This window comes from Sminthopsis crassicaudata, chromosome 1, assembly GCF_048593235.1.
Source record: "Sminthopsis crassicaudata isolate SCR6 chromosome 1, ASM4859323v1, whole genome shotgun sequence".
NCBI classification, from domain to species: Eukaryota; Metazoa; Chordata; class Mammalia; order Dasyuromorphia; family Dasyuridae; genus Sminthopsis; species Sminthopsis crassicaudata.
The window spans coordinates 379,140,483-379,157,211 of record NC_133617.1 but is presented as its reverse complement, the minus strand read 5'-3'; the positions used below and the strand labels follow the sequence as shown (position 1 = coordinate 379,157,211).

General features: G+C 34.5%; 1 protein-coding gene across 3 annotated transcripts in view; it reads right to left on the bottom strand.

The window, feature by feature from the left end:
* RAB27B (RAB27B, member RAS oncogene family) overlaps window positions 1–16,505 on the bottom strand; it is a 205,445-nt gene extending 188,940 nt beyond the window's left edge. The window contains exons 1-2 of one of the 3 annotated variants that reach the window (XM_074279402.1): window positions 16,413–16,505; window positions 16,202–16,277 (exon numbers count right to left, since the gene is read on the bottom strand). The gene's annotated coding sequence lies outside the window, so the exon portion shown is untranslated. Of the gene's footprint in view, window positions 1–16,201; window positions 16,278–16,386 lie in introns of all 3 variants that reach the window. The other 2 variants (XM_074279405.1, XM_074279401.1) reach the window with 2 other exon arrangements.
* Window positions 16,506–16,729: the final 224 nt, after the last annotated feature.

Here is a 16,729-nt window from a genome sequence, read left to right as displayed (position 1 = left end):
TAAAACAAGTAATTTTGGAAGTCTTTCATCTTTTGAAGGACACTGCTGATTGGGTCCAATAATGAAATAATAAGAAAGACAATTAGCATATTCAAAGAAAGATTTTTCTAGATGAGGTATTATTGACAAAAAAGTATTAAAAGGGAACTGCTCATATTTAAAACAAAATTCAAGGCAATCTATCTATAGCAAAAGCAACTAAAGAATTCCAATTAAAGTAGAGAAGCCTTTCTTAAATGATTACTGGACAATTGCTCTTTAATGTAGCTATTTGACAAAAGAGCTGAAAGTCACCATTCACATGAGTGTTATAAGATTTATATTATCAATTCAGAAAGCAGAATCACTTTTTCCTTTTTTTTTGAAAAAAAAAACAACATTTTCTGTTGAAAGAATTCATTTTATTTTTGAAAAGTGGTATTACAAAAGTTGTTGTTCAATCATTTCCAGTCATGCCAAACACTTTATGACCCCATTTGGGGTTTTCCTGGCAAAAATTCTGGAGTGGTTTGCCTTTTCCTTTTCTAGTTCATTTTACAGATAAGGAAACTGAGGCAGAGTTAAGTGACTTACCAGGGTTACACAGTTGGGAAGTGCTTGAGGCCAAATGTGAACTCAGGTCTTTTCTACTCCAGATCTAGTACTCTATCCACTGCACTACTTAGTTGTACTTGTTAACATAAATTTCTATCATATATCCTATATATGTACAATAAGAATATCTTATATAAAGTTAGTGTACCATATAACAATTTCAAGGATGGTCGTGTGTACTTTTCAGGCATGAAAATACAAATGGAGTTAGATTCCCAGGGTTTAAAAATGATCACATCAAACCTAGTTGAAAATAGGGAGCTTAATCAAAATAATTGTTTTGCCTCTCCTATCATACAATCTTTTTTTGGGGGGGGGATTGACTCTGCATTGTATTCATGGAAATTTGAGAAACTGTAGAACTTTTGGAAGTGTTTGTGGCATAATGCTTATATTCTTTTCATCAAATATGATAGGAATAAGAGAAGAAAGTATGGATACCTATCACAAAAATGATGGGATAAGATTGCAAAATATATATACTATTATTTAGGACCAATGAATGTTATTTTTTTGGGATAACTGCATTTTGGAAAATATTTTCAGGATTCAATTTGCTGGCAAAAATGCAAAAAAAATCATTAGTACATGTAAACTTCTTGAGGGCAGGGAATATTTTGTTATTGATTTTACATCCCTAGCATCTATCGCAGTACCTATAAACTAGTAGAATGTTAATAAATGCTTGATAAATGAATAGCAGATGTAATTTATAGAAACAGAAATTAGTGACACTAATAAAAACATATTTTTTGAAATTCAAGACTAAAAATTGGCCATTGGCAGCATTCGTTTGAGAAAATATTCATCCTTTCATTCTACAAACAATTATTAATTTCAAGTAGATATAAAGATAAATTGTTTTAAACCATAGCATAACCAGCACAGACCTTGGAGTCATAGATGCAATCTCTCTTTAAAAAAAAATCCTATTGATTTTGCTAAAGTTAGCTTCAGTGCATGAGCTACAGTGGACAAAGAATTGAACAATGTGTCAGCTTCCATCAAGGAATTTTTCTTTGAGTTGCTTATAAGTAGTCTCCTTCTACTGAGTGGTCTCATGCTGGCTCCAGATTTCTCTTATGGGGAAAATGGGATATAAGGAAGGATAAAAATAAGAAGATTCTAGAATTTCACATGATAAAAGTCAAATACTGATTTGTGTTTATATATGTGTATGTATGTGCAGAAAGAATGGGGGAAGAGAAAAGAAGAAAGAGAGAAAAGAAGAGAATAAAAAGATGAAGAAGGAGAAAGGGAGAAAAAATGTAGTTTTATAATTTGGGGTCATCAAAGTTTAGAGTAAGCTTACTAAGCTTTCTTTGTGAATATAAAGAATTTTAGAAACTAGACTAAGCTGAGAAGCTACCTCCTAGCTCTTAAAAAAAATCTTTACTGTATACTTCAATTTATATTTTCAGTTTATTATTACTAAATTTTTATTTATATTTTTAAATCTGCATACTTCAAACAACACTCGAATACAATATTTTTAATGGCTTGTTACACATGTATTCAAATGAAATAATACCTTAAAATGAGACTTTTCTCTTTTTTTCTCATTGTGATTTCATTGTCTCCTGTATTTCTCATAGCTCCTTGCCTTTGTTAATTCTAACTGAGGAATGGAGATTTAAAAAATAATAATAATAATCGGATCATATGATTAAGGAAAAATCAAATCTTAACAGCCTTTTGTCTCTAAAGCTCACCCACCAAAACGTCTTATGCATAATTTCACTTTAGGGAGAATCAGAGGAAATGGAGAGAAAGGATGAACAGATAAATTGATTTCTGCTATCTCTTTCTGTAGATGAATTAAACTACTTAATCTCTAAAGTGTCAAAAAGTCACAAATGTTGAAGGAAATGGAAGAGAACTCCAGAATCCCAGACCCAAGTAGAAAATTGCTTTTTGGAAGAGTTATTGCATGTTCTGATGGATGATCTGAATCGGTGCTATTAGTATCATCATTCATCCCTTTAAACATGTAATTTTGCTTTGTCTTATAGAATACTATTTGAAAGGGCAGTCAATTAGGCAATCAACAAATAAATGCTATACTTCTACAATTTGAAAGACATTGTGTTGAAGACTATGAAATTAGATTCCTGATATGAAGAAGCTTATGATCTAGTTGTGTTAAAAAATAAATACAAGAGATAAATAATTGTATAAAACAATGCCCAAGCTGTCACAAAACTTTGATTTATTACTGAATCATTGATAGAAATATTATATGTTATGGGAGTACAGAGAAAGGATATATGACTTTATGGACTGGTGTAATCTGGCAAGTCTTAATAGGAAGAAAGATTACAAATAGGTCTTGAAAAATATAAGACAATAGATGGGTAGAAAGAAATTTTTAAAAGCATTCCAGGCATAATAAAAAGTATACAGGACAGCATAAAATGTATTTTAGGAAAAAATGAGAATGAAACTAAGTGGAGTCAAGGGTTCAAGACTCTGTTTTATTATTCAGTTAAGAAATATGATTTCATGCAGATTAAGACATCTCTAAGGTACCACAGCTCTCAGATTGACTAAGATGACAGGAAAAGATAATGATAAATGTTGGAGGGGATGTGGGAAAACTGATTTGCTAATACAATTGTTGGTGGAATTGTGAATACATCCAGCCATTCTGGAAAGCGATTTGGGACTATATTCAAAAAGTTATCAAACTGTGCATACCCTTTGATCCAGCAGTGTCTCTCCTGGGCCTGTATCCCAAAGAGATCATAAAAAAAGGGAAAAGGATCCACATATGCAAAAATGTTTGTAGAACCATTTTTGTACTGGCAAGAAATTGATATCTATCTGGTGTGGAATGGCTAAATCAGTTATGGTACATGAATGAAATGAAATATTATTGTTCTATAAGAAATGATGAGCAAGGGGATTTCAGAAAAGCCTGGAAAGACTTATACAAACTGATGTTGAGTGAATTGAGCAGATACAAGAGAACATTGTAAATAACAACAAGATTATGTGATGATCAATTATGGTGGACTTGGCTCTTCTCAATAAAGCTATTATTCAAGACAATTCTAATAGACTTGGATAAAAAATGCCATCAGCATCCAGAGATAGAACTATGGAGAATGAATGTGGACTGAAACATAATATTTTCACCTTTTTTATTTGTTTGTTTCCTTCTTTTCTTATGTTTTTCCCTGTTAATCTGATTTCCTTTGCACAACATGACAAATATGGAAATATGTTTAGAATTGTACATATTTAACATATATCACACTATTTGTTGTCTTGAGGGAGGGAAAGAGAAAAATTTGGAGCACAAAGTCTTACAAAAATGAATGTTAAAAATTAATTTTACATGTATTTGGAAAAATAAAACACTACTGAAAAATTTTAAATACAGCAAAAATGTGATTTAATTGAGCAAGTATTTTCAAAACCTAATTTTGATATGAAAAATTGGGATATTTTAAAGAGTTGTCTTTTCAATATCATAACCATAAATATATAAATGGAATGATCTAGAAGCACAATGTTGATAATATCAAAAACAAAGAGGTTGAAAAGGTTACATGGAGTAAGATTGTATCTTACATGGATGTAATTTTTAAGGCAGTTGGAGGTTATTTATGCTATTATTGTAGTTTTTTTGTTTTGTATTACTTTTTAAGCATAGAATTAATCTGAAAAAAATAGTGTTTTAGGAAGTTTAACCTGGTAATGGTGTGCATGATGCATTGATGAGAGGCAAGTAATCTAGTTAGTATATTCAAATAATAAGCTAGTCTGGAAGTGATAAGGACCTTAAGTAATGACACTGAGAAGAGAAAGAAAGAGGTGAACATAGTGAAAGAATTGACAAGTCTTTTTATGTGGCAGCAAAAGAGAGAATGATTAAAGTTTCAAGTAGAGTTAACTTGAAAGGATGCTGTCACTGATAGAGACATTGCAAGAGGAAGCTAGTTTGGGAAGAAAAAAAATTTAGTTTTAAATGCATTGACAAAGATGGTGGCCCAGAAGAGGCAAGATATAATCAGCAGTGTCTGCCAGCAAGTGAAAGAAGGAAAGCTAAAGGAAAGGTTACCTTGGTGGCATAGTGAATAGAATTCTGGACTTGGAATCAATAATAGCTGAATTCAAATCTGACCTTAGCCATTTACCAGCAGTGAAATTCTGCACAAGGCACTTAACTCTTATCAGCCTCAGTTTCTTTATCTGTAAAATGGAGATGATAATAACACCTATCTCACAGGAACAATAAATGTAAAGTATTTTCTAAACATCACAGTAATATATATACATATATATGCATATGTATACTTGCTATTTATTATCATAATGGAAGTAGAAAAATATCTGGAAAGTGGATTTTTTAGAAGACTTGGCAGATGACAGAATGTCAGCAAGAATCTCTTAATTTTACATCAAAAACATCTGAGAAAACAAATACAGACAATTTTTAAAAGGACTGGGAAAAGTTCAAACAAGAGTTTGCCTGCCATTTAACAAAACTTGGCTAGATCAAAAAGTAAAAAAAAAAATTGTAGAAATCCAGCAAGTCTGAATAGTGAGGGGAATATCCTAGCAACTCAATGAGATTGCTCCATATTTGTATTTTTCCTAACCCCATTACTTCCCCAGTTCTAGACAGGTACAAAATATGGGTCAGTCTCCTTGTTTGGTGAGGCAAAAAGGTTTATTTATTTTCCCCAGTTACCAGAGAGGATGAATTATTCTTGGTAAGAACAGTAGAAATGCTTCAAGAGGAAAATAGAAAGTTAAAAAAAAGTGACATCAAGAAAGAAAGTATGGATAAAAAGGAATTGGACAGAAGTGGTTAACTTGGAATTGCCAAGCAAAATAAGACAATAAGAGAGCATGTGGCTGTTTTCAACGAATTCAAGTCATCAAGTGTGGCTGAATTCTCTAAGGGGACTGAAATGATGAAATGATGTGTGGATATGATTAATGAGTAGTTGCTACTGGTCTCTCTAGATTTTCTAGATACCATTCTTCTCCAACCTACATGACTGTCAGTCCCTTTTATTTCATCCTTATCCAGATCACATCCTCTCACAGTAGGTGTGCCACAGGGATCTGTCAGGAGCCTTCTTTTCTTCTCTATACCACTTCACTTGGTGATCTCATCAGGCTCCATGAATTTAATTACAACCACTATGCTGATGATTATTGAATCTAGTTAGCTAATCCTAACCTTTCTGCCGACCACCAGTCTTATATTTTTCAATTGCCTTTCTGACATTTCTAATCAAATGTCTAAGAACATCTTAAACTCATCATGTCCCAAATTGAACTCCTCTTTCCTCCTAAACACTTCCCCCACCTTTCTATTTTTTGTCAAAGACAAGTAATTTCATTCTTTTGAGTCCCTCAGGTTCACAGTGACCCTTTTCTTCTCACGCTTTCTCACTCTACCCCACCCATACCCAATCTGTTGTGGAAGTCTATTTCACCTTTGCAACATCTCTCCAATACAACCACTTCTTTCCTTGAAACTGTCTCCATCCTTCCTTAAAATAATAAGGAGCATATATTTAAAACCCTCAGTAAACATCATATGTAATGGTGATAAACTAGAACCTTTCCCTGTAAGATCAGGAGTGAAACAAGGTTGCCCACTATCACCATTACTATTCAATATAGTACTAGAAACTCTAGCCTCGGCAATAAGAGCCGAGAAAGAGATTCAAGGAATTAGAGTAGGAAATGAAGAAATCAAATTGTCACTTTTCGCAGATGACATGATGGTATACTTAGAGAACCCCAAAGACTCTGCTAAAAAGCTATTAGAAATAATTCAGAATTTTAGCAAAGTCGCAGGATACAAAATAAATCCACATAAATCCTCAGGATGTTTATACATTACCAACACAATCCAACAGCAAGAGATACAAAGAGAAATTCCATTCAAAATAACAGTCGATAGTATAAAATATTTGGGAATATGTCTACCAAAGGAGAGTCAGGAATTATATGAGCAAAATTACAAAACACTTGCCACAAAAATAAAGTCAGATTTAAATAATTGGAAAGACATTCAGTGCTCTTGGATAGGCCGAGCGAATATAATAAAGATGACAATACTCCCCAAACTAATCTATTTATTTAGTGCTATACCAATCAGACTCCCAAGAAACTATTTTAATGACCTAGAAAAAATAACAACAAAATTCATATGGAAGAATAAAAGGTCGAGAATTGCAAGGGAACTAATGAAAAAAAAGTCAGAGGAAGGTGGTCTAAGTGTACCTGATTTAAAGCTATATTATAAAGCAACAGTCACCAAAACCATTTGGTATTGGCTAAGAAATAGACTAGTTGATCAGTGGCATAGGTTAGGTTCACAGGGCAAGATAGTGAATAAAAATAGCAATCTAATCTTTGACAAACCCAAAAATCCCAAATTTTGGCATAAGAATTCATTATATGACAAAAACTGCTGGGAAAACTGGAAATTAGTATGGCAGAAACTAGGCATGGACCCACATTTAACACCACATACTAAGATTAGATCAAAATGGGTCCAAGATTTAGGCATAAAGAACGAAATCATAAATAAATTGGAGGAACATGGGATGGTTTACCTCTCAGACTTGTGGAGGAGGAAGGAGTTTGTGTCCAAGGGAGAACTAGAGACCATTATTGATCACAAAATAGAACATTTTGATTACACCAAATTAAAAAGTTTCTGCACAAACAAAACTAATGCAAACAAGATTAGAAGGGAAGTAACAAATTGGGAAAACATTTTTACAGTTAAAGGTTCTGATAAAGGCCTCATCTCCAAAATATACAGAGAATTGACTTTAATTTATAAGAAATCAAGCCATTCTCCAATTGATAAATGGTCAAAGGATATGAACAGACAATTTTCAGATGATGAAATTAAAACTATTTGCACTCATATGAAAGAGTGTTCCAAATTACTATTGATTAGAGAAATGCAAATTAAGACAACTCTGAGGTATCATTACACACCTGTCAAATTGGCTAAGATGACAGGAACAAATAACGATGAATGTTGGAGGGGCTGTGGGAAAACTGGGACACTGATGCATTGTTGGTGGAGTTGTGAAAGAATCTAACCATTCTGGAGAGCAATCTGGAATTATGCCCAAAAAGTTATCAAAATGTGCATACCCTTTGACTCAGCCATACTACTACTGGGCTTATACCCCAAGGAACTACTAAAGAAGGGAAAGGGACCTGTATGTGCCAAAATGTTTGTGGCAGCCCTTTTCATAGTGGCTAGAAGCTGGAAGATGAATGGATGTCCATCAATTGGAGAATGGTTGGGTAAACTATGGTATATGAATGTTATGGAATATTATTGTTCTATAAGAAATGACCAACAGGAGAAATACAGAGAGGCTTGGAGAGACTTACATCAACTGATGCTGAGTGAAACGAGCAGAACCAGAAGATCATTATACACTTCAACAATGATACTGTACGAGGATGTATGCTGATGGAAATGGATTTCTTCAACATAGAGAAGAGCTAATCCAATTCCAATTGATTAATGATGGACAGAACCAGCTACATCCAGAAAAGGAACACTGGGAAATGAATGTAAACTGTTATTTTTACCTTCTGAATCCAATTCTTCCTGTGCAACAAAAATTTGGTTCTACACACATATATTGTATCTAGAATATACTGTAATATATTTAACATATATAAGACTGCTTGCCATCTGGGGGAGGGGGTTGGGGGAGGAAGGGAAAAAATCTGAATAGAAGTAAGTGCAAGGGATAATGTTGTAAAAAATTACCCATGCATATGTACTGTCAAAAAATGTTATAATTATAAAATAAAATAAAAATTAAAATTTAAAAAAAAAGAAAAGAAACTGTCTCCATCCTTATTGAGGTCCTGATCATTTCATTCCTGAATTAGTGTAATAACCTGATGGTGAATTTGCCTGCTTCAAGCCTCTCCCTACTTCAGAACATCCTTTATTCAGTTGCCAAAGTTATTTCCACCCCAAAACAAAGTTCTGACCATGTCCACCTTCCTAATTCCCAAAAATCCTATGGCTCTCTCCAAGATCAATGCAAAATCTTTTGTTGGACATCCATATCCCTTCATTACACTCTCCCCTTTTCCCCTATCTTTTCAGTCCTCTTATACCTCATTCTCCACCATATCCTCTTCAGTCCAGTGAAAATGATCTTCTGGCTGTTCTATGAATAGAACAATCTATCTCACAGTTCTGGACATTTTTTCCTGTTCTCCATAATTAAAATTCTCTCCTTCCTCATCTCTTCCTCTTGGTTCCCTAGCTTCCTTCAAATCCCAACTAAAATCCCATTTTCTGCAGGAATTCTTTCCCAACCTCTTAATTCTGATGCCTTCTCTTTGTTATTTCCTAGTCATACTATGTGCTATTTTCTATCTATTTGTTTGTTTTCTCCCTTATTAGATTGAGAGTTCCTTGAGGACACAGATGATCTTTTGACTCTTTTTTGTATCAGCTGTATTTTAGTACAAAGCCTTGCAGTAACTGGTGCTTAATCTCTGCTTTAAGGTCATTATATTTATCTTGGAGGAGGGAGAAACAGTTTAAATAATTAAGTTCAGGTCAAATAATTTCAGAAGGTATAGAGCATTACTAACTTGGGGAGGAATTGTGACAAGAATCAGAAAAGACTTCACAAAGGGGATTGATTATACTGGAGATGAGACTAGAAGGAATATTAGGTTTTTTGAGAGGCAGCAATGGTGGAGAGAAGAAAGAAAACATTCCAGAATCAAAATAGTTCTATAAAGTTGTTTTGCCTGAATTTGTAGACATATTCAGAAGGTCCGAGGTAATATTTTATTCATCACTTTAACAGATTATAATGATAAAGGATTACATTATTCTCTCAGAAAATATAATATATTCTTTGGGCATAATTTGGAGAAAATTATTTTCCTTAATTTTTTTCCCCCCTAAGGCTGGGGTTAAGTGACTTGCCCAGGGTCACACAGCTAGTAAGTGTTAAATGTCTAAAATCAGATTTGAACTCAGGTCCTCCTGAATTCAAGGCTGGTGCTCTATCCACTGTGCCACCTAGCTGCCCCCCTTTTCCTTAAATTTTAATTTTTTTACCTTAGTAAAATGCAAATGCCACAGGGTTATAATAAATATAATTTTATCATAAAATATAATGATAATTAATTAGCTATTCACAAAAGTAATTAGAGTAAAATTGAGGACTGAAAATGATATTAGAACAGAGATTCTTTGAGAGTTCATGATTTTTTCCCAATATTTTGATAATTGTATTTTGATATAACTGTTTTCTTTTGTAAGTTTTTATGAAGAAGTCTAATAAGTCATGATGAGGTATGACAAGTCACAAAGGTTGGAGAACCATCTAGAATAAATTCATAGGTTCAAACCATCTCCAAGTCAAGGGGCAATGCTTTATTATAATGCCATAAGGCAGGCAAAATTTCTAATGAATTCATGATTAGCAACAGGAAAGGTAGGATCTTTTATGAGAAAAGATCGTAAGCAAGGTATGATAACTATGCTAATCAATAAATCAGCTGGTAGGCTTTTCTTTCCTGTTTATACTATATTGTATATAGTTGAGAGTTGACATCTATAGTTTAACTTCCAAAGTGTATAAGATAACAGTGGGCATCAGTACAGGATAGCCCTGTTTATACAAGATAATTCTAGTGTTAGCTTGTTCCTCACTGGGGCTCATTTCGATACTCAGTTGCTACCAGGGACATGGTCTTTTGCTGAAGTGGCTTCATCCCATCATTTGTATTTTGTTTTATACATTTAATAATAATGATGATAATAACAAAAGTTAGCATTTATATAGTGCTATATAATATTATTTACATAATGCTATATACAACAACCCCTGGAGGTAAGTGTCATTTCCACTTTACAGACTAGAAAACTGTGGCAGAGAGATGTTAAATGACTGAAGCTACATCTGAACATCAGATTCTGTGATCTATCTGCTCCCTGAACTACCTAGCTGTCTTAAACATTATTCTAAGAAACAGCTGATAAACATTATGACACTACTGAAGTTTTCCATGATGCAAAAAAAAGTTTGAGTCCCCTGTCTTAGTTAGATATTGAATAGTTCTTTCCTTCTCTGTCCTCTTCCCTGTCTCCTTCCTTTCTCTTCTATTCCCTGTTCTCTAATCACCTCTCTACTTCTCATTTTTCTGATACCCCCCCAAAAAAAACTCCTTTGGTTAGGAAAAAAATGACTTCTCTAAGGTAACTTGGCTAGTGATTGAAAAGAATTAAGAATTCTAAGATTTGGTCCAGCCCAATCCAGGCTATTTCAATTCTCCAGTTGTTAAACTTGAATTGATAGAACAATTCAGTCTACCAACACCATCCTCAAATATAAAAATAGGGATAATAATACTATCTGCCTTGCAGAGTTATTGTGGGGATTGAATGAGATGATACTTATTAAAACACATAGCACAGTGCTTGACACATAGTAGCCATTCTATAAATACTGATTCCCTTTCCTTCTCAATAAATATCTAGGAAAAACATTAGGGCAAGTGTTCTTGGCCCTATACTAAGCTGTCCTTGTCAGAGCAGGATAAAAATAATCGCTCTGGATTTTCATGGCAGATACAATAAAGAAAAGAAAAGCAAATTGTCTAAGAAATTAAATATGTGTAACTGCTTATATTTCATCATATACTTTTTAACATGAGAGACATTCTAAAACCTGGCTGAACTAAAATGTTAATTCTAAGAATGATGGAATTCAGGCTGAAGTTCTCAGAATATGCATAAACTCTGAATCTGAGTTCACCAGTTCACACTGAAAAATTTTCCCATCTATCCAGTGGCACATAACTATGAATGACCTAAATAAGAGGGGAAAGTTATTTAGACCACATGGGTTGAGTTTTTGATATCCAGATAACAAGATTAGTTCACTTATCTTAATCCTGTTAGCCTAGGTGAGGGAATCCCTCTAAAAAGACCATTTTGGAAGAGCTAGAAATGATGCTCTTATTCTCTCTTCTCAGAGGTGAGAGGCTCTTAGTTTCCAAGAGTGCCCATTTTCATTCCTTTCAAATTCATTATATGTAATTATGCAAAGAATTTAATGGAACAGGATATAAAAATGGTAAATTGTCTAGATGCCCTTCCATCTTTTGAAATACAATATGTCCACATGGAATCAACCATATTCACTCCAAAACAGAATGTCCCCATTTTTATCAATGGTACCACCATTCAGTCAGCCACCCTTGAAAAACTTATTATCCTTTCTGGGCAGCTGGCAGCATGATAAATAAAATACCAGAATCAGAGTTGAAAATTTGAGCCTCAGACACTGTCACCTTGGACAAGTCATTTAATCAGAACAAGCCACAGTGCCTTATTATAAAATGAAGATAATAATAGTCTTTACCTCCCAAGATGGTTGGTAGCAACAAATGAGATTATTTAAAATGCATGTATATACATACATATATATAATATATATGCATATATAGATATACACATATATAGTGCTTCATAATATTAAAGCATTTAATATGCATTGTTATTTTTGTTGTTTTTCTATCTTCACTCAGCATTACTTATTTAGTGGCCAAGTTCTGTTAATTCTTCCTCTGCATAACTTCTGAATTTTCTCTTTTATACTCCCCCTAATACCAGTCTAGTTTAGACCCTTATTTCTTCTTTCCTAGCCTCCTTTACTTTAGACATACCCCTTTCTAATCTTTTTATACTACTACCACAGTAATGTGCCCAGTGCATAAATCTGACCATGACCCAATTATGTTGACAGACATAAACAAACCACAAACACTTAATGGCTCCCTAGTGCTTACCACATAAAATGTAAACTCATTCATTCACCTGCTATTAAATGTCCTCTACATCTAGAACTAAATTACCTTTCCAGTCTTACCTTATAATTATTTTTTCAAATATTCTTTCACACTAACATAAGGACTATTTGTCATCCCAACCTTCCTTGCCTTGTCTTCTGGGTCTTCGTGAATATTGTCCTTATCTTCCCTGAAAGGATCAACTCAGGCCTTCCTCTCTGAATCTCCCTCTGATCTCTTTAGCTCTAAGTGACCTTGCCCTTCTTGAATTTCCCACAACATTTTGGTCCTTTCCTGCCTGCTGATCATAATATATTTTATATATGATTTTGTATGCAATTGTAAGTTTGAGGGCTACAGCCTGTTCATCTTTGGATACCTATTGTTTACCCAGTAAATGTCATATAAGAGATAATTAATAGATGTTAGTCGAATTGAATTATTCTTTTGGCTTAGTACTCCATAGTGGCAGTGTAAGAAATGCCTTTTCAGGATACCGGGATGGAGACTGAAATTGTGATTTCATTGCTGTAGGAGGTCCCAGTGAGGTACTTCTAACAAAGTCAATACCTTTTCTACCATGTGTAGTCTTAGAAAGAGATTTCTCCAGAGTGACATTACTAGTATGTATCAAATGCAAGACTCAAACTCAGGTATTGTTGGAGCAGAGGCCAACTTTTTCTCCATTATGCTACATTGCCTTTTATTTCAAATATATAATTTGTTGGGGTTTAATTATTATTATTATCTCTAAGTTATCAAGTCTACTAAATTCAAAGAATAAACCACATGATTGTTTTTAGATAGACTAAGTTTGTTGTTGTAGAGATATTTTTTAGTTACATCCAACTTTTCATGAATCCATGTAAGATTTTCTTGGCAAAGATATTGGAGAGGTTTGACATATCCTTTTCCAGCTCATTTTACAAATGAAGAAACTGAGGCAAACAGGGTTAAATGACTTCTCAGTTACTTAAACGGTAAGTGTCTAAGATCAGATTTGAATTGAGAAGGATTAGTCTTTCTGACTCCAGGACCAACACTCTTGACAGTACAATGCCACCTAGTAGTAAGTTTAATTGCATCATTCTCTGGGCATTTGGAGGAGACATGTGCCCTGGCCCTAATATACTAAGCTATGATTCATTTGTTTATGGTACAAGCATACATGTGTGTAAAGCTTAGAGATGTTATTCTTTTGTTTGTTGCTCCTAGCATCTATCACATATCTAGCATATAGTAGGTGCTTAATAAATGATTATTGATTGATCTGTAATACTAAAGGTGATCTCCAATAGGGACTAGGGTTATTATCTTCACTATGTACATTTGACCTTTTTAATATTGCCTGACACTAATATACTATTTTAAATTTTGCAAATTAATTTCATTAAAACTCATAAATCTAACTATTTCCCATTTACAAACTATGAAACTAAGGTCAAGGAACTTTCCCTTGGTCACATAACTACTTAAGTGTCTGAATTTGAATTCATGTCCTCCTGACTCAATATCTAGCAAGCAATGAATGAATTGTAACAAGGGCTAAGAACTGTTATGCTTGGTAAGAATTTTTTTTTAATTATTTATCGGGGCAGCTAGGTGGCATAGTGGATAGAGCATCAGCCCTCAAGTCAGGAGGACCTGAATTCAAATCTAGTCTCAGACACTTATCACAGGGTCTCTGTGTGACCCTGGGCAAGTCACTTAACCCCATTTGTCTCAGCAAATAAATAAATAAATAAATAAATAAAATAAAAAATCATTTATGATTTAAAGAATCAAGCTCTTACTTAAAGAACAGTGAGATTTAGTGGAAAGAATGCTGGAGGCAGAAGACCTGGATTCAAGAGTCTACTCTGTTATTTACTGGCCATGTGACCTTGGACAATTAATATCACATGATATCACTTTCAGCCTAGCCTCCTTCACCTCTAGAGTGGAGATAATATGACATACTAGGTCTACTGTTAATAAAGACTTCATAATACTCATGAAGACACTTTATAAATCACAAATTGTTATGCAAATGCCATTTTTATACTTGCTTTTGGTGTTTTCTTTCCTGAATGTTACTTTACAGACACAAATGATAGAAAGGGATGGCTAGAAACAGTCGCAAAATCATCAACTCATCAAGGTAAGTAATAATAGTAGCAATAGGATCATATAGAACAGGTTTGCTGAATGGGAAGGAGGTTATAGAAGATGACCTTTAAGTTTCTTTCTAAAGCTAAGATTCCTTGATTCTGCAATAATTCTTTACACATTATTTTGTTCAGGGCTTTTTAAGTTATAAAGTCCTATGTCAGTCATGATTTCATTTGATCCTGAGAAGAAAGCAGGTATTACTATTATTATTTTGGTGAGGCAATCAGGGTTAAGTGACTCACCTAGAGTCACACATCTAGTAAGTGTCAAGTGTTTGAGGTTGTATTTGAATTCAGATCTTTCCAACTCCAGGATAGGTGCTCTATCCTCTGTGTCAGCTAAGTGCCCACAATTATTCTTATTTCCATTTTCTAACAAATTATGAAACTGAGGCACAAAGAGGCTATATGAAGATGATTTATTAAAGATCCTACAGTTATAAAGTAGCTAGTCCAAATTAGAGAGTGGGTCTTCTGACTCTTAGTTTAGGGCTCTCCCATTTTATTAATTCACAAATGTGTACTAACTTACTGTGCTTAGATATAGCACAAAACATTTGAAATCAAAATCATGTGTTCCTAGATTTGAAGCTAAAGGGACTTTAGATGTTATCTAGTCCAACTTCTTGATTTTTACAGATGGAGAAACTGAAGCCTAGGCAAGGGAAATGATTAGCCTATGGTTACAAAGAGAATAAGTGACAGAGCTGGAGTCATTAAAATATGTTCAGGAATATATTGACATTTACTCTAAGGTCCTACTGAAAACTTAACTTCTTTAGCTTATTTATATCAATTTAGGTAAGTAATGTAGAAGAATTTTAAATTATCCTTGTAAGATTTCCCTAAATCTTTTCGTTGGTAGATATTATTTTTATTTTTGCTATTTAAAAAAAAATAGGTGAGCTGTATATAACACCACCCATAATCACTACCACCAAACAGTGACAGAGTGCAGACTATTATTTAATTTTTATTAACCTTTTAAACTGCTTTAAATGAAACATTGGGTGTATACAGGTAGTATACAGTACAACAGAAAGCAAACTATGACTGTCTTCCTATGCTTTCCACTTGAAGGGAGCAAGGTGTTATTTAATCATCTTGGGCCAGTGAAGTAATTATATTGGTAATAGATAAGGACGTTTGGGTTGGAATAAAGAAAATGTAAATACACCTTCTTACTCTGCACCATTGAAAAGATTAGAGAGAGAGAAAGCCACCCCTGAAGCTTGGAAAACAGAACCGAGAAAGCAAAAGGCAGCCCAATGCAGCCTGCAGCAACCGAGCCAAAAATCTTCCTCTTTAGTACTGAAGGAAGCAAAAGTCACCGCAAATTCAACTTCTAAGACCACAGACTGCATAAGCCAACCCCAGCTGCTTTAAAGTGTTAGTTTCAGGCCTGTAATTAGGGTTGCTGGGTTTGATTTGTTTTTTTTTTTTTGTTTTTTTTTTCCCCTAAGAGTCTAAATTTTCTCTGTGTACAGATGAAGAAAAATAAAAGGCAGATGACATGTTAAACCTTTTGCTCTCAACGCGAAAGGAGAAGATGTAATAGAGCAATGTACACAGCCGATTAAAAAAATAGCTCTACAGAGATCTGCGAACTCTGTACTTACAGCCCCAAATGTCTCCCGATTTCGGCAGCTGGGAGATAACTAGCCCATCTCTTTATGACACTGTTGCTTCCATCAGCTGTTGAAACATAAAACAAAATACGGGTACGAACCCCATCAGTGAGAGACCCAGCGTTCCAGAGCATCAGTTTTCAGCCAGCACTGAAGGGAATTTTTAGACTACGAACCTGAGTGCTAAAGAGTAAGTAAATACCTTTCCACTGGCAGTGACCGAGGACAGCCAGATGCTCCAGCCTTTGCTGCTGCTGCTACTGCTGTGATGCTGTTGATGCTGATGTTGATGCTGATGCTGTCACCAGCACCGCAGCAGCTGCTGCTGCTTCTGCTGCCGCCGCCGCTGCTGCGCTTCCTCTCAGCCTTGTGTAACAGCGCCCGCAGCTTACTGCTTCTGACTCCTTGCCAAGTCCGTGGCTTCCAGGAATCTGGGGGGTCCTAGTGCCCTCTCCAGCAAAGAGTACACTTTTCAGACTGGCTGATGAATGAAAGCTCTATTAGCCGGCGTGATCCCCG